This window comes from Balaenoptera musculus, chromosome 4 (assembly GCF_009873245.2).
Source record: "Balaenoptera musculus isolate JJ_BM4_2016_0621 chromosome 4, mBalMus1.pri.v3, whole genome shotgun sequence".
NCBI classification, from domain to species: Eukaryota; Metazoa; Chordata; class Mammalia; order Artiodactyla; family Balaenopteridae; genus Balaenoptera; species Balaenoptera musculus.
In genome coordinates this window covers 97,519,362-97,542,411 of record NC_045788.1, presented here as the reverse complement: position 1 = coordinate 97,542,411, position 23,050 = coordinate 97,519,362, and the positions used below count along the sequence as shown (strand labels likewise).

At 39.0% G+C, this 23,050-nt stretch overlaps 2 protein-coding genes across 8 annotated transcripts in view; one reads left to right on the top strand and one right to left on the bottom strand.

The window, feature by feature from the left end:
- Window positions 1-23,050, top strand: part of CMSS1 (cms1 ribosomal small subunit homolog) — a 392,970-nt gene that overhangs the window by 45,595 nt on the left and 324,325 nt on the right. The gene's annotated exons all lie outside the window — the stretch shown is intronic.
- FILIP1L (filamin A interacting protein 1 like) overlaps window positions 1-23,050 on the bottom strand; it is a 303,845-nt gene that overhangs the window by 38,153 nt on the left and 242,642 nt on the right. The window contains exon 1 of one of the 7 annotated variants that reach the window (XM_036849945.1): window positions 11,058-11,180. The exons of the other annotated variants lie outside the window; for them this stretch is intronic. The gene's annotated coding sequence lies outside the window, so the exon portion shown is untranslated. Of the gene's footprint in view, window positions 1-11,057; window positions 11,181-23,050 lie in introns of those variants that run through there. 7 annotated transcript variants of the gene reach the window in all.

Sequence of the window (23,050 nt, the reverse complement as noted above, 5' to 3'; positions counted from 1 at the left end):
CAGCTCTACCATCACCCACCTCCTCTCCCTCATCCAGTCAGTAACTCTTCTTGCCTGTTCACTCGATGCCAGCCCCTACATGCCAGCTGTTGTGCTGTACTACTGTACTTTTCAAGGTACTGTACTGTAAGATTAAAAATGTTTTCTTTATTTTTTATGTTTTTTATGTACATATTATTTGTGTGAAAAGTATTACAATCTATTACAGTACAGTACTATATAGCCGATTGTGTTAGTTGGCTACCTAGGCTAACTTTGTTGGACTTATGAACCACCTGGATTTATGAACAAGCTCTCGGAACAGAACTCGTTCGTATGTAGGGGACTTAACTGTATTATTATTCTCATTTTACAGAAAAGCAGTTTCTCACCACCATGACATACATCCACACCTTCTACCTCATATATCTCATATACCATCCTCTCCAGTGAATTTGTGTGTTGTAATATTCTGCCTGTGAAAGGCACAGAAAATCACTACCACTTGCAATCCGCTGTTTTGACACTGTATTTTCTGTAGGTTCATGGCTACTTTAAGCTTGATCATGAGATATTAGCAAATATTCTCTTAATCACTGTAATAATAAAACAAGTTTAGTCATTTGGCATAAATTCATGATTATTTTTGGATGGTTTAAAAAATTGTGACTTTGCCAGTAATAACATCTCATGTTCCCTAGAGGAGGTGGGTTTGTCATAAATACCATTTCCGTAGAACATTTCAAGGAACTTAAAGTTCTCGGAAAGTATTTTTAGCAGGCAGCCTTTTCTCAGACAGACTTCAAGGGCATAATGCTGTATACCCTTAAAAGTGTGTGTTGTATGTGTTTTATTAAGAATATTTGTATGTATTTCTTATTGCAAAATCCATTTATATTTAGATGTTCCTTTTGTATCTTAGTGGATTGAGGAAAACAGAAATAGATTCTTTAGAAAAGCATTCTGATGTAGCTACACAATTTTGTTTTTTATCTCCTTTCATCCTTTTTTTTCTCTTCCCAGATCACAGGTTATTTTCATTCAGATATTGCAAATAGATATTTTGGAGGATTAGTATAATTCCTTTCTCTTAACACTTATTCTTTGGTAGGTTGTTTTTCTTTCTTTTATTCTTTCTTTTTTAAAAAGTTACAAAGAATATATCCTTTTCCAAATCTTACTCTGAGCCAAAAGAAAAAAAAAATTTTTTTAAGCCCCTAGTTCCTGTAAGTCTTTTTTTAAAAAAGGCTTAACTCTTTTATTTGGCCTTCATACTTTAATTCACTGGTGTTCAGTTTGTAGATTTAACATAAAAGGCCAAAGCAGGGAGCAATCATGTGCCAGAGTAGATGAGTTCACTGGTTTTCACCTCCCTGTCGTCTGGCTGCCTGCACAGAGGCAGCGGCTAACATGGTATGCTTGGGAAACCAAACGTTTCCTAACTTGTTAGTGGGAAATTTAGACTTCAGAAACTTAGAAACCACAACAACAGAGGCTTATGTTTTATGTTTTATTGTGACTACTGAAGTCACACAACTTGCCATGAGAAACAGGCTAGATAGGAGTCCAAAGAGCATAAAATGCGAAACATTTTGATCCCTAGAGAACTTCCTTCTTTTTCCCCTTCCATTTCAGCTATAGCAAATCAGTAAATAAGGAGGGCAAAGGAAGTAGAACATTTAATACCATTAAACAGTATCTGGAGGTCGAGGCAGTTGGAAGATGAAGGTTGATGTTTGGCCTGACTGCCTGCTGAGCAAACAGTGAGATCCTGAACCACAGTGAACATCCTCCATCCACCCATACTCACTTTTCCTAGTTCCTGAGGGTGATTGGTTTCTGTCTCCTAAATGATGTTTTGGAGAACTAGAGTTTGGGCCATATGTAAAATTTAATTACAGATAGGCGGGAAAGTTTTATTCTAAAATCTGTTGGAATGTAACTGACCATTTTTCTTGTGGTCTTTGCATGTCCTCTTGCATACATTTTAAAAATTAAAATTATTTTGGTCACCTAGCCTTGTTTAATTTTCCCTAACAAACAGTTCAGAGCATTTAGGTTACATTTTCCTTTTCTGCCACTTCTGAGCACTGAGAAGATAGAAAGCATGAACACAGAGTTTGATCCTATTTTCTCTCTCTAAGTTGGGTTCTTCTAAGATGAATGTGTTCTAGAGAATATTTAGCTTGTGTAGTTAGGGGCAATTCCATCTTAAGATGTTACAGTGGTCTGAAACAGTCCTGCTAGTGGTGAGAGCAGTGACTTAATACTTTACTTCCCTTGGCCCTGGGCCTGTCTGCAGCTGCTTTTGTCCCTGCGCAAAAGTTTTACCCATTTAGTTACGTTTATCGGTATGAGAAATTCTGTTTGGAAAAAAATTGATGAAAAGGCTATATAGTATACCTTGTGTATGTGCTATATGAATACCCATCCATTTTTGCCCTGACCATATCTTACTTTTGAATTTTAATTAATTTTAAGATTTGAATTTTGAGAGAGGGCAAACTATTTCACGTTTGCAGTAGTTGAAAAAAAGCGTTGTTGAAAAAGCACTGACTTCAGTCTCCCTCACTTTTAAAGTTTACTCATTCACAGCTAAAAACAAAGAAAAAAAGCAAAACCCCGATTCTCAAGCACAGAAAAGCCACTTTCAGAAGAGCCATGTATTCAATGGACAGGGAATGTTGGACCAAATCTGCCGTTGGACTTAACTCTATGACCCTTGCCTCATCTACCTGTTACCTCAGCTGCAACATGGGGAAAGCAATACAATTCTGTCTCTAAGGTTTACAAAGCCTTTAATGATCCTCAAATCTCAGTTCCAGAGGATAAAAACCACTACCAACCTTTAAAGTCCCTTTCCCTCCCTCTTTCCTATATAGCACTATATACAAATTCACATGTCAAGAATGTATATTCCATTCTATCAGAAGAGATTTTATGACTCGTCAAGTCTCAGTGGTTCATAACTATACAGGAACCTTCATTGGAATTTCATGGGATTCAGATTTATTTTTGGTTCTTTATATGTCAAGCATTTGTTGTAGTTCAAGATTATAAGTGTGCTGTAAAAGTACAGAAGTAAATCTTTTGAGTGTCTGACACTTAAAATGTTATGCTAAATTGAAAGTATAATTAAACTGAAAAATGAACACCTAGGAAGAAGTATTTGACTAGTAGTTTCTGAAAGGAAATCTTCATTGTCTGTGGCTAGGATCTAATATAAGCTATTTAGCCCATGTTGTAAGATTTGTCTCACCTATTTGTTTTATATGTGTGCCTCTCCAGCATGGTAGGACTTTCCAGGTAAAACAGGGAGATTCCAGGCCAGCTTTTAAGCCTTTTGCTCTCCTTGGTCCTTTGCTCAGTAACTTGTTTTTTATTTCAGTTGACTAAGACTTCTTTAGGAAAGCTCATGTGGGTTTCTCATAGGAGGGATTCCTTTCTAGCAGGGAAATCAGGATAAAGGATAACCTCACTTTTCAGAGTGGCTGAAGTTAAGTACTAGAGACATGGATTTTCTCCAATAAGCTTAATCCTGAGTTCTTAACTCTCCAATAAGCTTAAACATGAGTTCTTTGGGACTGCATCCTACAAAGCACCTCCTCTTTGGCCCTGAGACAGCCCCTTGTGCCTCAGCCTGGAGGAACCCAATAGCACCAGATGATGATGGAGCATCATTCTTAGGGGCAGACTGGCTTAATATCTAGAAGAGCAGTAGATTCCATTTACTGAGTGTCTGCTGTGGGTCCTGCATTGTGCCAACTGCTTTATCATCACTTTTAATCTTCACTTTAAGGACTGAAATAACTGTGGAAGTCCAGGTTGTCCTAAAGGCCAAATAATGGAATTTAAAATCAGACTTTGGGTGTTCTGATGCTGGATCAAGCCTTCTTTCTCTTTTTCCCTCAGATTCCCTTCTCACAGTAGACTTCCAAGGGATAAATCTGCCATCATTTTTTGGAATGCTACATTTACATTTCACTTTCCATCTTTTCCATGATTGTTCCCTAACTTGTCTAACCCTGGCTGGTTCCCCTTTCGAGTTCCCACAGCCCTTACAGTTTTGTGACACAAATACTCTCTATTGTTTTATACCACTTTCTAATTTGTTATATCAGTTTTGCTCTTGAACTAACTATAACCTCCTTAAAGAATCTGATACCTCTGTATCCTCCACATGGTCTGAACTGGTACATACTTGATGACCAAATGATTGAGAGGTGAGAAGACCCATTTCTTAGGGAACATAACTCCCTCTTAGGCTGAATGATGCCTACAGTTCTCAGAATTTACTCTAATTATTATGAGAGCTGAAGAAGGAGAAGTAGAGTTTTGTTCCTCCTGTTCTTGTCACTTTTGAGGAGGGAGAACCATTCAGTGAAGTGAATTCACCTGGAGACAAATTTAAATAAGTCCAGATGGGGGTAAACTAGCCAGAGAATCTTAACTTACCCTGTGATTCTTTGCATCCTTGCTCAGCCCAGTGAACTTTATGAGAAGACTCTTGTGAGGCATAATTTTAGGGGAGATGAGTAGAACCCCAGTCATTTAACAAAGTTGTTCTCATCTTTATCTAAAAGACCTCAGTCTGCCCCATATAGGCAGTTGTATGATAATACTGAACCTCAAACATAATGTGTTTCTTTTAATAAAAAGAGTGTTTAATTCTCTTGATAATAAATGAATTGATATTATTTTTAAAGAACAGATAATCTTCTCATTTGCAGCAAAGGATTACTTTATACAGAACTCCACAGAGTGATTCACCTCCTCTGCCATTCCCAATTAACTGACTAACAAGCCAAGGCTAAGGGACTTGCACAGTATCTCACTGCAGGCCATTTGTCTTCAGCAGGAAGGAACTTTCCCATGCGCTCCCCAAGCTCTTAGGCTAAGCAGCTCCATCCTTTCTTCAATGTACAACGGCAGTCACTTAAGTCTTGTCAGACCAAATGTGATGAATATTTTACATTCCTCTTATAATTTCTGCTCAGAGATTTGTTTTGTTTTGATTCACTTAAAAGAGAATTTTAAAAAGAGAGAGAAAATTTAGTTCACCTTTAAACTTTTGTTCCAAGACTGGTGGGCCATGAGATACGATAAATCTGGCAGATTTACTCCTGTCAGAGTCACCCATCTTGAAGGTCTGAGCTCATCTTTTTTTTTTTTTTTTTTTTTTTTTTTCTGAGCTCATCTTTGCGGCTGCTCTTGGTAGGATGATTTGGAGCTCTCACAGGCTCAAGGGCTATAGTTATGTGAATTTTGCCTCTGGCTTAAGAGTGGACTTTTTCCTCACATTCTTCCCATTTTCTTTAGCTGACTTGTCTCTCTAATGATAGGATCAGTAGCTTATATTTTTATATAGTCTTTGACTCTACGTGATCAGAGTTCCCTCAGGGGTTATTGTGCACTATTCTATCCTTACCCAACATTGAGAGATACTTACAGTGGATGACAGTGTTCCTGTTTTTTAGGTTAATGGAAGCCAAGGCTATAGGAGGCTTACGCAGAGAATGGATGGCAGAGCCAAGAAGAGTAGAACTTGATTTACGAACCATTATTCCTACTCTTTAGTCTTAGCATTGAGGTAACACTATTTGTCCATATCAATTTAGTGTCACTAGTAAACAAGCTTGGAGACTGACTACATTTGCGTTGTATTTTTTTAAAAAAACAGTCCCACATTGTTTATCTTTATTTTTATGTACAGCTGACCTGTATTATCTATCTTGCTTTATCAGTTCATTAAAAAAGAGCCTGAACAGGACAGTGATCAATGATTGAAACCACTGTGCAAGAGCTGCTGATGATCTTAGCCCTTGTCATCAACACAGTAGGTGTAGCTGTGTTAGGGACATGGTGTGGTGTGTGGAGAACTTAGTTGCTGGGCTTGTTGTCCTGCCTTGTACTTATAGCACAGTGTCTGGTAGACACTCAGTTAATGTTTGGTGCTGATAAGGAGTTACAAGCCCTAGGCTGGCTTCACAGGTTGACACTGGCGTTACCTAACTTTGAAAACTATAGAAAAATTATTCCTTTTCTGTAAAACCTGGCAGATGAATTGACTACCCACAGAAACTTTGGAATCAAAGATATACTTGGGAAAGGACAATCTGCTAATTTCTAGTGATTGCAAGGACAAACTGTTTGGACCCCATGAGTGCAATTCCCAGGCGTTCAGCTGAGGCACAGAAATTAGGGAAAAAACAGGGGAATACCCTTCATTCAGGACAAAAACACTGCCACTCTGCTCTTTCATATTTTGCTTCCCCTCCATTCCTTGCCCCGGGCAGTTCACCTGGTACTCTTTCACCATCTTATTGTCATTATTTTGGGAGGACATTAAAGTGAGGTAGATGGAGGTGGGTAGACAGAGAAGCATCTGACTTGAAGTCTGCCTACACAACACATACTGTATAGTAAAGCAGATTTCACTGCCTCGACTTCATCTGAGCCTAATTTGTTTTTCTGGTTTTTTGTGTTTTATATGTCAATTCTATGTGGTTACTTCAAATAGTGGCAGAGACTTTGTTTTGAGCTCCTGAACAAAATCTAGAGAAGGGCCCCTCCTAACCCACTGTTTCCAGAAATACTCTTTTCTTACCAAATAAGAAGCTTCCAGGGTGTAATTTGTTCATATATTTATCCAGTACCCTTCCTGGCCTGGTGACATACCTACTAACTATAGCTAGGTCTTTTTCCAGGTGCTAGGGATAAAGTTGGTAGCAAAACTGACCCTCAAGGAGTTTACAGTCCAGGAGACAGACAATAAACAAGCAGTTAATGTATAATTTAATGTCATGTAGCAATGCATGGTATGAAGGAAAGTAAAGCAGGTAAGTATCTCCAGGAGCTTATAGCCCACAGTGACTTCCTCTAAAGTTTTTGGGAGGGTTGTTTTAAAGGCACTGAGTCACTGAGTTTTGAAAGGGAACCTACTAGCTGGGGAGGTCTAGGGAATGCAGAATGCTTATAGTTGGAAGATGCTGCGAAGAGGTCACTTGTCAAGTTAGTGGATCAGACGTAAATGGCTTTAACTATAACTATAGAGCATACACTCTTTGCAGGGCACCTCTCAGCTTTTAGGCAGAGTGAGCTTTGCCGCCCAGAGGACCTTTAAGTATATTTATTATTTGTTTTCTTTGTCCTCCCTTTATCACCTCCCTTCCATTGTAGCCTGGTTGAACTGTATTGATTTTCACCTCCCTCCTCTCCCTTTGTCTTCTTACTGCTTGTACTTATTAACATGAACTTTGAACCTTTCTACTTTCTTTTTTTTTAATGGGTTTTATATCCAAATTAACACCTACAGTACCAAGGCTTCTTCTGGGGCTTCTGTTCTCATCTTTTCCTACCATTAATTTAAGGAGAAACCAAAGACTACAGCCTAAGAATGCAGGGGGCCCTGGCTCTGCCTTTGAGTAGCTCTGTGTCACTGAGGTAAGTCACACTGTAGACATCAGTTTCTTCTGCAAGGTGAGGCATTTGACTCAGATGGCCTCCAGGGCCTCTTCCAGCTATAAAGTTCTGTGGACATTCCCTGTCAGGTCTGTGTCCGTGTGTGTGTGTACACTCTCTGGGGCCTGGGGCATCCCACTGTCCATAAAGAACTTACCAAGGCACTTCTCAAACTCACATCTGTGGGACTGAGTGTTTGCTATTCTGACATAATATACACTCTTTTACTGATGATGACTGTGCTCTAGGCTAGAATCAGTAGTTACCATAAACCGAAACAAGGTGTTTGCACCTCTACCTGTCCCAATGATGGCTACACTTACCTACTTACTCCTGCACGTACCTCCTCACCCATCCCCACACACACAAATGTATCATTTCCTAAGCTAGTCATTAAAAAATTATAATTGTATCTTTAAGAGTTAATCTTATTTTGGAACCAGTAGGGCGTAGGAATGTGAGGATGGTCAGACTGGAGAAAAAATGCTGCTAATGTTTTATCCTCTGTTCTTGGGCTCAGAATGAAAACTGCTGCTGTCCTATCTAATCTGCTAAATTAGAATCTCATGGAACAAGCATGAAAAGGGAGTCCTTCTCTCATATCTGAAAAAGAACCAAGCAACTTTCCTTGGAGAGCCTTCCCCACTTTTATTTGCCCAAAGCTTTCCCAGTCAGAGGTAATGTTAGTGCAGAAGAAGGCCAGGGAGAGAGAATCTCAACTCTGTTTTTAAGAAGAGGAATGTAGGAGGGCTTAGAACAGTGTTGGTGATGATCTGCTAGGAATTAGTGTACCTCACACTTGAAGTACAAACTGACTGGCCAGAGGAATTTCTAAAAGTCTTTGCAGCACACATTAAACATAAGTGATTGAGTTGGTGGCCCTAGTGATGGCAAAGGCAGCCATAGAGATATTTCTTGAAAGTTTGTGATTGCTTGCTGAATATGCAGAGTCTCTTCATCTTTAAATCCTTATTTAAACATAATTTACCGAAACTAAATCAGTTTATATTGAAGGCTAAATTCACAGTCAAATGCGAATTAACTAAAACTCTAAGAATCATTTAAAATTAATGATATGCCCAAGAGGATAAGGTGTGTTAGATTTTTCAAAGATAATGACTGGCTGTATGACTGGCTGTGTGGGGTAACAGATCTCAGTTCTTGAAGCAGGTTGAGACCAATATGCTTTAACATCCTTTGATTATTACTTTACAATATCCAGTCTTTTATAAACAGTTCTCTTCCTGCCCGCTTCCTTTTTCCCTTTAATAGGAGGCTGTATTTTTTTTTTCTCTATTCACCTTGTAAAGCATTCACTTTGCCCTGAAGCACTAGATATAGACAGAACATGACCTAAGAACAATTAATGGAATTTGTTCTTCTCCCCCATTTTCACTTTTTTACCTCAAAATCCATTATTACCAGAGGCACTTTTTTGGAGGTAGCAGCCTTTTGAGAAAGCAGATTAATGGGAATTGCAAGTGGACTTGAAAATTGAGAAGCTCTAAGCTTATTTGTATTTTCATATTGACTGTTACTATAGACTCCATCACAACATAGGAAAATATCACAGAAATACCAGGCTTAACGGGTAAGGTTAATCACCATAGAAAGGTAAATGAATTTATTAATTATAAAATTAATATGTGCTTTATCTGGAGATGTAAAAATGCACATTCATTCAATCCAAAACATTTTTTCCATCATGTAAATTATCCCAAGGACTAAGAAATGCTCACTAAGAAAGCCCACTGTGAGATAATGTATCCACAATAAATCTTTTTTAACTTTCAGTTTTAAAAGGGGTTTTAATGGGTGATTGTTCTTTGAACTATGCTTTAAGTTAATAGATGGAAAAAAGTGTGGACTGTTGAAGTGTGTCACTTACAATTTTGTTTTAAAATTGATGCTTGCCTGTTTTACAAAAATAAAATGCAGACTCTGGGAAACAGCTGTTAGGACTTTGATAGAGGTTATGATTTTCAACAGTTGAGCTGTAGTTTATGGTACAGATGGTACTTTGGGTATAGCTGAAACAATAATTGATGGTTTCTGTTTCCCTCCTCCTCTATTAGATTCAAAAGAGTGGAATACCTTTTTCCCAAGACAGGAATTTTTTCAGTTTCCAATTACAGCCTATATCAAATAAACAACTTTTCTATTGCATAGTCTGTACTTCTCCACAGTAACCTGGGTGTTGCCCCCTCTCTTCTCATTATGGTAGGCTTCCTTAGATTTGAAATAATAGTTTTGAGGAAATGCTACTTCTCAGTACTAACCTGCAGTTTATAAGCCTATCTCAGGCCAAGTAACATATAATTTTTCTTTTAGAATGCTAAAACCAAAGCCTTGCATTGCTTCAAACAAAATTAGCAAATAAAACAAAACTCCTGTGAAGCAAAAATGACAGGCACTAATGTCATATACTTTAAAAAACTCAACCACAGGAATTACTAGAAATACAGATATATCCCGAATTTTGAACAAGTAGAAAACTATGTTTCAAATGATAAGTAAAACATAGAGACTATTTTAAAAGGGAAATAATTCTTTCACACATTTTTTTTCTTAAGTTTGTTTTACAACATATGTTCAGACCAAATAAAGTTTGAGTGATAAATCATTTTTTCATCTCCTATTCCAGTGTTTTAAATTTGACATAGCATATTTTGTTTTTAATTCCTCTGCTGATTTTTATTCTGAAAAGTAAAGTAAAATATGTAGATTTTCGGCATCTGCCAGTGGTTCAATTATCATACTGTAAGGGTTCGTTTATAGCAATAGTCTATTCAGGGTTTAGACGTAACGAATTATGGTTCAAAACGCCACTGATTAACAGAATTCTTGTATAGGCTTTACCTTTTAAATTAGTATTTCTACATAATAAACTATTGTCCAACATGTTACTGTAGAGGAACTAGCTTTATCTTTAATTTGCATTGCAGTTTGTCATTTACCCACTGACTGGAGTTGAAGTAAAAAGAACTCAAAACTGTGAGTTACTTTCTTGTACTCATTAACATTTGCTTTTAAGACAGAATAGCGTTTGTAGGATTTTTTGAAGCTTAAAAAGTGCTTTACTTTTTAAGTTAGATTCATCCTAATTACAAGATGTATTCCTAACAGGGGTTTTCTAGTCTTTTATATGAAGATTTACGAAAGAGGGAGGGCATTGGGGGGGGGGGGTTAGAAATCCACTACCTTGTGGTAGTGTTTCGCAGTGTGCTCTTGTAAGACTTAAAGGAGTTTGAGTCCTAGGAGAGATAAGATCAGGAGATAGAGTTGTTGTAGTACAATATACTCTCCCCACCCTTTCCCCAAAGATTTCTCAATACAGGCAGGATACCATGTATAGCTTACTTGGAAGGCGTCTGTAATATATAGTCATCCCTCACCTCTCTACATTTAAAATTAAATCCCAAATCTGTTTCCTCTGTCGGAGAAAACTTTTCAAGTTTTGTGTGAGTTGGGAAAGGTTTTGAACCTAGAGTTCATTGGACGCGCTTTTCGAAACCTGTCCAGTTCGTGATGCTGATAACTTTAAAAGCCACCTACAGACTGCCTAGCTCTCAGACAGCAATCCCCTTGCTGGAGCTGAGCGGCTCTCCCGGGCTTACCTGAGTCGCCTGCGCCGGGGCCGGGCGGGGGCCGGGCGGGGGCCGCAGTCGCGCGGCGCTGCGAGTGGGCTGTGCGCGCTCCGGGAGTCGCCCGAACAATGCGAGCGGGGCGCCGAGCGCGCCCGGCCTATGGGCGTTACGTCACTGCGCTGCCTTATAAGGCGCTCCGCGTGTGCGGCGCGGGCGGCGGGGGCGCCGGTGACAGCCAGATCCGCGGCGGCGGCGCTGCATCGCGCCCCGGCTCCGCCGACGCTCGGACCGTGTGAACGCACCGTCGGTCCCGGCTCCCCGCGGAGGGGAATGGGCGGCGGGCCGGGGACGCTGGCGCCCTCCTGCCGGGCTAATCGAGTCATTGGGGGTCAGGGTTGATCCGCTTGTAACTTTTCTCCCTGTGGGGCTCTAAAGCTTCTGTTATTGCTTGGGATCCTTAAATACACATCATGTTATTCTTATTTATACTTTAGTAAATACGTTTTTGTTACATTTGTTTTTTGGTTGCTGGGGAAGAAGGCGGCAGAGGGAAGCCAGAAGTCTCAGTCTCTCTTTTTTTTTTTGGAGACATCTCCGGGAGTGATTTAGACTTCAAACCTTCTCTTTCCTCTTTGTAAAGAGTAGGGGTCCTCAGAGGATAGTATTTTATTTCCTGATGATGTAACTACCAAACAATTCTTCAAGTGGTGATGGGAAGGCCAGATGAAATCTTATTTTTTTCAGTGTTTTTCCTGAGAGAACCTCCTTGTTCCTCATTTCTGCATGCCTGTGTTTTAACGAAAGTAGTTAAAACTAATCAGTTTATATGGCAGGGAAAATATTTATTAAAGAAATTTAATGTTCTGTGCTGTACTTTCAAGACAAAGTATAAAAATAGAACTTTAGAACCAGGTTTAATTCATCTGTTCTTTTCTACAAGCACACAAAATAAAACAAAATAAAAAAGACCTGAGAAGAAAAAAGAAACTGACCAAATATGACTGAATTAAGCCTGTTACCCTTTACTAGGGGGGCAGATTTAGTTGTGTAAATACTTTTTCTTGTAAATGAGAATTAGCCTCCTAATTGCTTTGCACATCAATAAGAGAAGTAATCTCTAAAGTCCTAGCCAACTATATGAATCTGCTAAGTAAATTAGAGACGTGGCTGCCTCATTTGTGAGTTTCAGATAAACTGAGCAGTTTAAATAACTTGAGTCTATTTAATTTTTTAAATTACATTAAAATAGGATTGCTTCCTATTATAATGTACATGTCTGTAGAATTATTGTTTCCATATGTTTTGTCAAACAGAAATAATGAAAATAGTCTGCCTGTTTCTTTTCTTTAGTGTGGAGTGGAGAAAGACTGGTTGCAGAGAATTTATAGTTAGCAAAAATGGCATGGAGAAAAGATGCAGGGCACAAAAATAGGCATGTATCATCTTTAATAAACTGTGGGCTCACTTTAACAGTTCTTCTAGATCACTCTACCTGTCTACTGAGAAGCGTATTAAACTAACCCCTGCTTTTTGTATATACTGTTTTAAGAGAAGTGAATGATTATACTCTTCAGCTGAACTTAAGTTTTAATATTTGATTTGCAGTTTCGTATTAACATTTTAGATGTTGGTTTGTTAAATACACTTATGAAGTGCATTTAAGTATTTTTAGTCTCCTATGCTTGCCTTGTACTGATTAAATATCCTTTGAGATTTTTATACTAGCTTTGATTTATTACAAATGAGATAAAATGACTGTTATGAAAGTTACATGAAGCATAAACACCTGAATCTCAGCTCCAAACTGGTAACATAAAGTACCTCTACCCAAAGCTAGCATTTTTGTAACTTGTTCTGCCTCCTTTCCCCTCTGAAGGATACAGAGGCTTCCTAACATTTGACACTACGTTTTCTTTCTTTCTTATACTTTTGTACTCATGCTTTGCATTTATGTTCATGCTTTTGACTTCCCAGTTTCCCTGTAAAATATGTCAGTCTTATTTCCTCCTTTTCTTTAGCTGAAGTAACTGAAGACTAGAGAAGTTAAATGGCTACAAGACTTGTCTAGGGTTCTTGAAGCAAGAGAAAAGAAGATTAGTACTCCCACTTCCGAGTTCCTTGCCTGTGCTGTTACTCGCTGAAGCACTGGCCTCTGAAACAGCTATGACTCAGCGTTCCAGCTGAGGTCATGGTATGTGGCCACTCTCTTCAGGAATCAATAATAACTCTCATTTGTTGAGCTTTTAGTTCATACCAGTCACTGTGCTTAATGCTCTACATGCACTCCATCATTTAATCTGCGTAACACATTTTGAGGTGGTTTTATCCATACTTTTCAGATGATGAAACACATTTGGAAGGGTAAAATTGCTTGACCAAGGTCACACTGCTGGTAAAGTAATGAAAGCAAAAATTTGAACCAGTGTTATTATATATACAGCCTTAGTCTTGTCTTCTCTTAAGGCTTTGCTCAGAATCTCTCAGAGGTGTTGCTAGTAAAGAAATATTCTGATTTAACTGAGAAGTTTGTGTCTTTATTTTCCAGACTGATGTTGAACTAGGAAAACTAAAACACACTCTTTGTAGGCCACACACCACAGCCACCCTGACTGTGTGCTGAATAACCCTAGGGAGTGTTGTTTACATTGGAGACATTGTGGATTTGTATATTTACTAAGATAGTTTTCTTGAGGATGTTGGCAACATGTTCTAATAAAGTTAGAATATTATAAAAATTTTCCAACAGATGAAAGAAAGTCAGAGGTCTTGAAGAAGGGGAATCTTTATCTAACTGACACAAGGGCACCCTGGGTCTTGTATTGCACACTCCAGCCAGCCATTGGCATTGTGCTCCACTGGGCACACGAGTAGATTTTTATCTCCTTTCCTTTTCCTATCAACATTCTCTTTGCAATGCAATTTTTGTTCTCTTAGCTTCTGACATATATTTATTATGAAAAGAATAGAGTTATGACCATTGTGTCTCAGTCTTGGCTGAGAAGGTTTTACTTCCCTTTTTACTGAAAATTTTGCTATCCAGTTGCTATATAACTCTTCTCATTTTATAATCAGGAATTTCCTACAAATAAGTATACCTGCAAATAAAAGTCCTTTCTACAGTTAGTAAGCTGAATTTATGATCTAAATCAGCAATAGCTTTATCATTTGGAAATGGCACAAAGGAATTTTTCTACCAAGCTAATTGCTTTCTAATGCAGAAGAAGGGTTTGTAGGCGACAAGGCTGGAAACTAGGATGTATCCATTTGATCGAACGGGATGAGGTCTCTTTTGTTAGATAGCCAAAAACAGTTGAATATCAGCAGTTTCCCATGGTTCAAGCTGTTGCCAGGAGGTTATTACAATGACCACATCAACCAATGTTAGTAGTAGTGTCCACAATTATTTAACTGTTTTAAAATAACATTAATGTGTTACTAAACATGTCAGAGCCAGTTTCTCTTTGTGAAGTGACTGCTCTTATTTTCTTTCTTGTCCTGTCTCCCTGCCTTTGTTTCTTCTTGTGACTGGTAAAGTCTTTTGGTCATCTGAATAAGTGCCAGAGAAGCAGTATTCATAATTAGCTGAACCTTTTCTAGAGCTGCCCACAATTTTCACTATTGGTTCTTTCATCAGGTAAGTGGCAATGTGCATTGCTCTCTGGAAGCTCTGCTGCAAGCTTTGGGATGGTAACACTCACTTTGCATGTGACATTTTTGCTCCTTCGCCTCTAAAAGAGTATATGTGGAAACACTATAACATGCAAAGAAAAACAGCAATTCTTATTATGGGCGTGGTGCTGTTATGAGAAGCTGAACAGAGTGGGGATATAGATCCAGGATGGCATGGGGAGAGGCAGAATGCTGTGGTCCTGCATTGCATCAGCCTGCAGTTGGATTGGCCAGAGTGTGAGCCTTTGGTGCTAAGATATTCCTCCGGAGAGAACATTCTAACATCTCACGCACAGACTTCTTGCAAAACGGCTTTGCCTCTGAGCATTGGGCAAGCCTGCCGTAGATGTGGTACTGATCGCTTCTCTGCTTCTACACAATTTTGGAGGAAGGCTAAAGAGACTGAGCACCACAGGTGGGCAACTGTGGAACGTAGAACCAAAAGGAAAGTCTGAGGGTGAAAGCAGCTTCTCTCCATGCCAGGGACAATCAGTTTTCTAACCTACCTCTTCCTTTCACTCTTCTTTCTGTTCCCCAGGTGATATCTGCCTCGCTCTGTACACATAAATGCCTGCATGAAATATACCACATCCCCAGGCAGCACAGCACTTACACTGTGCACCGAGAGCTTAACCAGCAGTTAATGGGCTGCAGTGAATTTGAATTTACATACAGACTGTCTCACTCTTACCTGCAGCCCAGATCTCCTGTCCCAGGTCTCCATAGTCCTTGACGTTTCCAGAGGCTCCTCAACTATTCCTATTCTTATGTTAGCTGACTTTGATTTTAGAAAGGTACCAATCCCCTTGAGAGTTAACTTGGGCTGATAGCAGCAGTGTCAGTGGTAATGTTAGGGAATGGGAAGCCCTTTATTAACATTAAAATGAATGCTATTTTGTGGCTTTAAAAATTAACTTAAAAATAGTTCAGTGCCCATGTCATAATTTGGAAAATGCAGAAAAGTCAAAAAGACATTTTACAACTAGTTCTACCACATGAATACTGCCAACTATTAACAATTCCATGTACTGTGTTTCCTTTTGGTCTTTTTCTAAGCATTTGTAAAGCATAATTGTTTTCATACTTTGGGCCATAATTGTGTATTGTTTCTTACTTTTTACCTTTTTATATTATTTTAATTATGTTCCTGGCTTTTCTACAGACATTGGGTCATTTAAAAACATATATTTGCATATTTTCCCTAGAAATGGTGGTCATAAAGCCAACCACTGACATCACCATGGTTTTTCTTTAACAAGTGAAACAAGGAAGTCCATATTTAATGGAGACTCTTCTGTTGATCAGAGACCTCCTATTCTTGGTTTGCGTGGGATGCTGTGAGTTGACTATGGGACTCTAGTGAGCATGCCAGTAGGTGAGCAGAATGACTTGGGGAGAATGAAGGATTGATAATATGACGCCACCATAAGATTATTAAATGGGAAGCAGGAAAAGCCTGCTATTTAGGTCCAGTCCATTTGCTTATTTATTCCTGCAAACATTTTGTGTTTCCCTGGTAACTAATAATAGTTTTGTGAAATTGTTGAACTCACAAGTATTGCTGCAAGAGTAAAAAAAAATCCTCGAATCACAGAAATTAGATGGAAAAGACCTATTAGGTCATCTTCTTTGTCCCTTGCCAGTACAGATTGTTCTTAATACTTTGTTCAATCTATTTTTTTAAAGGGACCTTGTAAACTAGTTGGTACTCCATGTCTTTTTTAAGTAATGCGTTTTAAAAGAAACTACTCTGACAGCTTTTTCTGTATAGTTGTGAAGCTTGATTTCAGGCTAAATATTTTTGGAGGAAGACCTATGGTTTCAAAGTACAATTGGGGACTTCCCTGGTGGCGCAGTGGTTAAGAATCCACCTGCCAATGCAGTCGACACGGGTTCAATCCCTGGTCTGGGAAGATCCCACAAGCTGCGGAGCAACTAAGCCCATGTGCCACAACTATTGAGCCTGCTCTCTAGAGCCCGTGAGCCACAACTGCTGAGCCCACATGTCACAACTACTGAAGCCCACATGCCTAGAGCCCGTGCTCTGCAACAAGAGAAACCACAGCAATGAGAAGCCCGCGCACCACAACGAAGAGTAGCCCCTGCTTGCTGCCACTAGAGAAAGCCCGCGCACAGCGACGAAGACCCAACGCAGCCAAAAATAAAATAAATAAATAAATAAAGTACAGTTGAACGGGTTTTTTAGTTGGAAGTCATTGGAACAGTTTAGGATGTTATTGGAATAGTTGGCCAACTAAGGGTGAAACAGATGGGTGAGTTGAATTTATGTTTTCTTTTATCATTGGAAACTCAAATATAACAATGCATGAGGATAAACTTTTAATCATATAAACTCATTGAAATGGATCTAGAAGGCCTAAGGAAATAAAGCATTTAGGAAGTAAAAAAAAAAGTGAGAGTAAAATTGTTCATTCTAAGGTTATTTTTATGAAAGAGACATTTTATGCTCTTCCCTCCTGTCCCTGATTCTGCTTTGTCCATTATTTATAGTTGATTATTACTTGATGTGAAGGTGGCTTCTAGTTGTAAAATCCTTTCCCTCAGTCAGGCAACTTCTTCCAAACCCCAGAAGGATAGAATAAAACTATCTCACAGAGCAGTCAGTGGTGGTGTTATAGACTAAATGCTTCACTTCCCTACATTAGGGCTAAAGATGTCTCCACTGGGAAAAATGACGAACAAATTAAGAAATAAGAAATGTGCTTTGAGTTTTATTATGAAGGATAATCATTTCATAAAATCACATTTTATGGTGTAAAAGGCCTTAAAAAACATCTACTCTGCTTATTACCACTCTTTGTTCTCCCTTTTTAAGTAGATGAGATAATTGGATCTCGGAGAGGTTGAAAGGACTTGCCCCAAGGTCAAACAGTAAATTGCTGATCCAGCCACTATGTTTTATGGGTCTGCATGTCTCTGCTGGGAAACATGAAAAATCAAAAATGGCTAATTAAACAATGTGATTAGAACTGTCAAAAAGAATGTGTCTGAAATCCTAATATTAGTGTAATGTACCTAGGTTTATACTAACTACGGAACTAATTTGGAACATTAATGAGCAAGTTATCCACTTTATGGATTAAAAATGCAATATTTTTGTTGCATTTCTTTTATTTTTTAAGATTTATTTATTTATTTATTTATTTATTTATTTTGGCTGCATTGGGTCTTAGTTGCTGTGCGTGGGCTTTCTTTTTAGTTGCAGCGAGCTCGGGCTACTCTTCGTTGCGGTGCGCAGGCCTCTCATTAAGGTGGCTTCTCTTGTTGCGGAGTACGGGCTCTAGGTGTGCGGGCTTCAGTAGTTGTGGCACATGGTCTCAGTAGTTGTGGCTCGCGGGCTCTAGAGCGCAGGCTCAGTAGTTATGGCGCACAGGCTTAGTTGCTCCGCGGCATGTGAGATCTTCCTGGACCAGGACTTGAACCCATGTCCCCTGCGTTGGCAGGCGGATTCTTAACCACTGCACCACCAGGGAAGCCCTGTTGCATTTCTTTTAAATTAAAGATCTGTATATTGCTGGAAATCAACTCAAGCCACCAAGATTGGTAATGGGTTGACAACTCTGGTCAAAAATTTAATGGAGAGATCTGAGCTTTTAATATTAATTCTGTTATTTAACACCATTGTCTTGCGTGCTTGCCAATTGGTTATTCTGTATATGAGAAATCCTTTTATAATTTATGCCACTAGGCATCCAATTTACATCATAAAATACAAGTTCAGGAGGGAGGTCAAAAGTCTTGTGTTCACCCTTAAATTGAAATCTCTCGAGTGAGAATTTCAACCTTCTGGGAGTTGGTGCATACACAGTCAAGTTGTCATTAGTCAGAGCCGAAGAGCTCCAGCGATTTGTTACTTCCTCAACAAGTCCATTCCATTCCGAACTAAAAATTGGCTTCCTCTGACTTCCACTGACATTCCTGATCTTTCTGTGGAGCCATATTGAACAAATACATTGCTTTGACATGACAGTTTTTTAAATATTTGAAGACAGTTTGTCCTCAATCATCAGCTGTTCCTATTTGATATAATTTGAGTCCTTTCACACCCTGTGTCTAATGGTTTGGTGCTCAGAATGAACAAGTTACTTCCGAGTATAGTTACTTCCCCTTTATAGAATTATAGACTCTCTCTGTATGTGTGTGTGTGCGTGTGCGTGTGTAAACCTAAATTTTCTTAGCATTTTAGGCAACCACATCAAACTACTGTGTCATTGAGCTTACTGATCACCAGCCTCCTAATGAACAACCACACACCTAAGTATTTTCATCATGCACTGCTCCCATGATAATCTGGGTTAATCACTTCTATCCTGTGCTGGTTTTGTTTATATTATACCTTTGTTATAATAACAACAATAATATATAACACATTTATTGTTTAATGGATGCCATGAACTGTATGCTTTACATATAATATCAACTTTGATCCACATAATGACCCTGTGGGATAGGTAACTGAGGAACAGAGAGGTGAAGTAACCTGTACAAGATCACAGAGGAAGTGAAGAGTGGCACCAGGGTTTGAATTGCAGACTGACTTCAGCAACCTCTGGTAGAAATCACACTCAATGTCTTGTAGTAAAATTTGGTCTTGGGGGTAAACAGTACTAAGCCTGGAGTCATAGAACTTTGTATCTCTCCTATCTGCCACCTAGTTCATTATGCTTGCACCATGGGATAGTAGAGTGAGAATGGATCTTGGAGATCACCTGGTCAGCTTCCCTCATCTTATAACTGAATAACTGAAACTGAAACTCAAGCTGTGCAGTAGCCTGTTCAGGGACACGCAGGTGGGGCAGAGCTCAGGCCAGTGTGTGGTGCCTTTTCTGCTGTAGAACTCTGAAGTGTTTCGGCTTTGTACAGTTTCTTCTCTCTCTCTTTTCTCTTCTCCTCCCTCCCTTCCCTCTTCTCTTTCCCCCTTCTTGTCTTCTTCTCTCCCTCTCTAATTATTTACGGCGCTATAAGCATCAAAACAACAGTAACAGTAATAGAAATCACATTGAAAGGATCACTTAAAAATCCTACCATACTGTGTTTTAAACTGTTTTCATTTATTGCCAACTTCTGAATCTGTATGTTCTTCAACTTTATCTTTTCAGATTATGACATAGATTTAAGAATCCTATCAAGTATATTCTTAAAATCCCTCTGACTTAAGTTTCATGGTTCAAAGAAGATTTAAGGAGTGGGAAGGGAAGGGAAAAGAATTGCTGTCATTTATTGAGAGCCTAATATGTGGTGATTATTCTGCGCAGCCCTCTACCTTGATCTTTCAAACCTCCTTCCCTTTCTATGAGATTCTATATGAGGACAAGCACAATGCCCTGCACAGAGTGGGCATTCCACAAACCTGCTGAATGAGGAAATGACTGCAAAGAAGTGCTTTGGATCCAGCAAGAAAAAGAGATGATGATCATGTACACACTACTCCCACTCATTGACTGTTAGCTTTTGGTCCATTTTATGTGCCATTTATTTCATATCCATGGAGGCAAGTGTGTGTGCAGGATACTATGGGATCATATTTGCAGTGATAGATTTTGGCCTTGTACTTTTAAATCAACATGATACTGATTAAGTCTTGATGTGGAAACTATTCTTTCTTCCATTTAATCAAGTTCCTTTAATTTCCTTGATCACAAATATTATTTGCTAGGAAATATTCCCCATGGGGGTGTATTTAATCATGCAAGTAGGGAAAAGTCTGTCATGATAGTGCTCTGACAGCCTGAGGACTTGAGGAGTAAAAACTGCAGGGGCAGAGTTTCCTCCTAACACTTGCCTCTTGGCAAAACATAACTTAAAATAGAGCTGGTTTCTTTTTAAATATAATCAATTCTAATGAAGACTGATCCAGTTTAGTTTTGAAACACGTAGAATCAATTTTCAGTTACCATGAATAGCTCCTGCCCTAGTGATGCCAGAATGTCCATGTTCCAGCTCACTTATTCACACTGGGAATCTGGAGAGTCACTGGTGTCAACTCTGAGTGACCTCAAATTTGGACTCTGAGATTTATCTCCAAGTGCTGATATACTCTGATAAGATTGACAGAAATGATAAGTTTATAATAAGATTGCTTATTTGTCTCATTACTAGTCTATGCCACTTAGAGTGTGCTATAAATTAATTTTCAAAACCTATGAATAGCTCAATTATATTTCATTACCTTACCTTTCAATACAGAAATTCAAAGTTCTTTGCTAAATGCAAGTATTTAAAATTAGCACGGGACTTCCCTGGTGGCGCAGTTGTTAAGAATCTGCCTGCCAATGCAGGGGACACGGGTTCGATCCCTGGTCCAGGAAGATCCCACATGCCACGGAGCAACTAAGCTCGTGCGCCACAACTACTGAGCCTGTGCACCACAACTACTAAAGCCCACACACCTAGAGCCCATGCTCCGCAACAAGAGAAGCCACCGCAATGAGAAGCCCGCACACCGCAATGAAGAGTAGCCCCTGCTTACCGCAACTAGAGAAAGCCTGAGTGCAGTAACGAAGACCCAATGCAGACAAAAATAAAATAAATAAATGATTTTTAAAATAAATAAATAAAATTAGCATGAGTTCATAAACTTACATTGGCATTTCATTTCCTTTTTTTAGTATATCAGTAGACTCAAAATATGAAAATGGCTAAGGTGTTGCTTCACCTCTGATAGGTGCTGACTGACTTTTGGTTAAAATCAGACTCTTTCCATCTATCCATCCATCCATCCATCCATCCATCCATCCATCCCTCCATCCTCTAACTATGGCTGTTGTTTGCTGAAACCTTGTGGAACATATGTCTAACTCTCTTCCTCTTTCTTCCCTCCTCTTTTCTCATAACCACACACACACACACACACACACACACACACACACACACACTACACGCTATACAAGTACACATTCAGGCTTTTATGTATGCTCACTAACAACTACAAGGGGAAATGAAGAATAATAAGATTCAAATTTTTAGATCAGGAATGGAAATCTACTTCCCAAAGGCTATATGTGTTATCTTTTTGTCCAGTCATTGTGACCTTCAACAAGTAATAGCACTTTTTGTGAATGAGGATTATCATCAGTCATTTATGCCAGTATGTTAGTAGCAAGATGGATGGGAGGGGGATTGGCAGCTGATGCATGGCTTTCGCATGTACAACATTGAAGAATTTTTATGCTCCTGATGGGATGAAAGGGCCTGTGTTCTCCAATTAGGTAGTGCCAGTGAGAAAATATGATGAAAACTCTTGAAAAAAATTAACCTTTTGTTCATGATACTTGCTCACTGGAATGGAATTGAGCGAATGAAAAAGATATTACATTTTCCCTTCTTAACTGAAGGAGGTGGGATATCAAAGGGAATACTGTTGGTGGGAGGGCTCTTGTGATGACTTATAGGCATACAGAAGTTAGGCCTAGTCTGCATCGGCCATGTTCTTTTAAGAAGCACTCAACCTATATTTGTTGAGCACCTTCTGTGAGTATTTATCACTGTGCTGAGTTCATGGTGACGGGGGTAGAGAGTATAAAGCATGACCCTGCCCAGATTTTGATGGGTAGATAGAAGAAACAAACAAAAGCCAAAAACCAATTAGTATTAAATTGGGATGCTGAGTTTGATGAAGTAAGAATTTTTACAAAAGGATCAATTAGACTTAGAAATATCTGGGCGGTCTTCATAACAGAAGATAAGGTTCATCTGGACCTTGAAAGGTGAGTATGTAATTCCAGGAAGGAGAATGGCAGAGCAGAGGGACCCTGGATTGACTGTAGTCACTGACTGGCTCTTGTTGAGCAGTATGGGGTCCCTGCAGACAGTTGTACAAGTGGTATACATTGCAGCCCCGGAGGAGAGAGTGGTCGCAAAGGGTGGGGCCAGACTATAAATGGGTCGTAAAATTCAAGCAGTGGGGTTTGGGTTTTAACTTAATGTTGTAGACAGTAGGATGCCATTGGTAGCTTTTGAGCAGTTGAGTAATATACTGAAAGCAGTCTTAAGTGGCTTTGTTGGAAAGTTTCTTTTCAATTGCATATTGAGCTGCAATATCCATAAAGTAGAATTAGGAGTACTCCAGCCTTGTTATACATTCATATATTAATGCTTCTTTTAGGTATAATCCTTGGACAAGTGAGGGTGTGGAGTAGCCTCTAGTGAAAAGTTTTAAAGGTCTTTTCTGAGAATCAAAATAAAATAGATGTATAATGTTTTACTTAAGTAGGAGAATTTCTTTTAGTTTTATTAAAAGAATGCTCAAAGAATGGCTCTCTTGAGCCATTTACTTGATAAGTAATTATGATTTATCAAAGCTTCTCCCCAGAGAAAAAGTTGGTAGCTGGGTA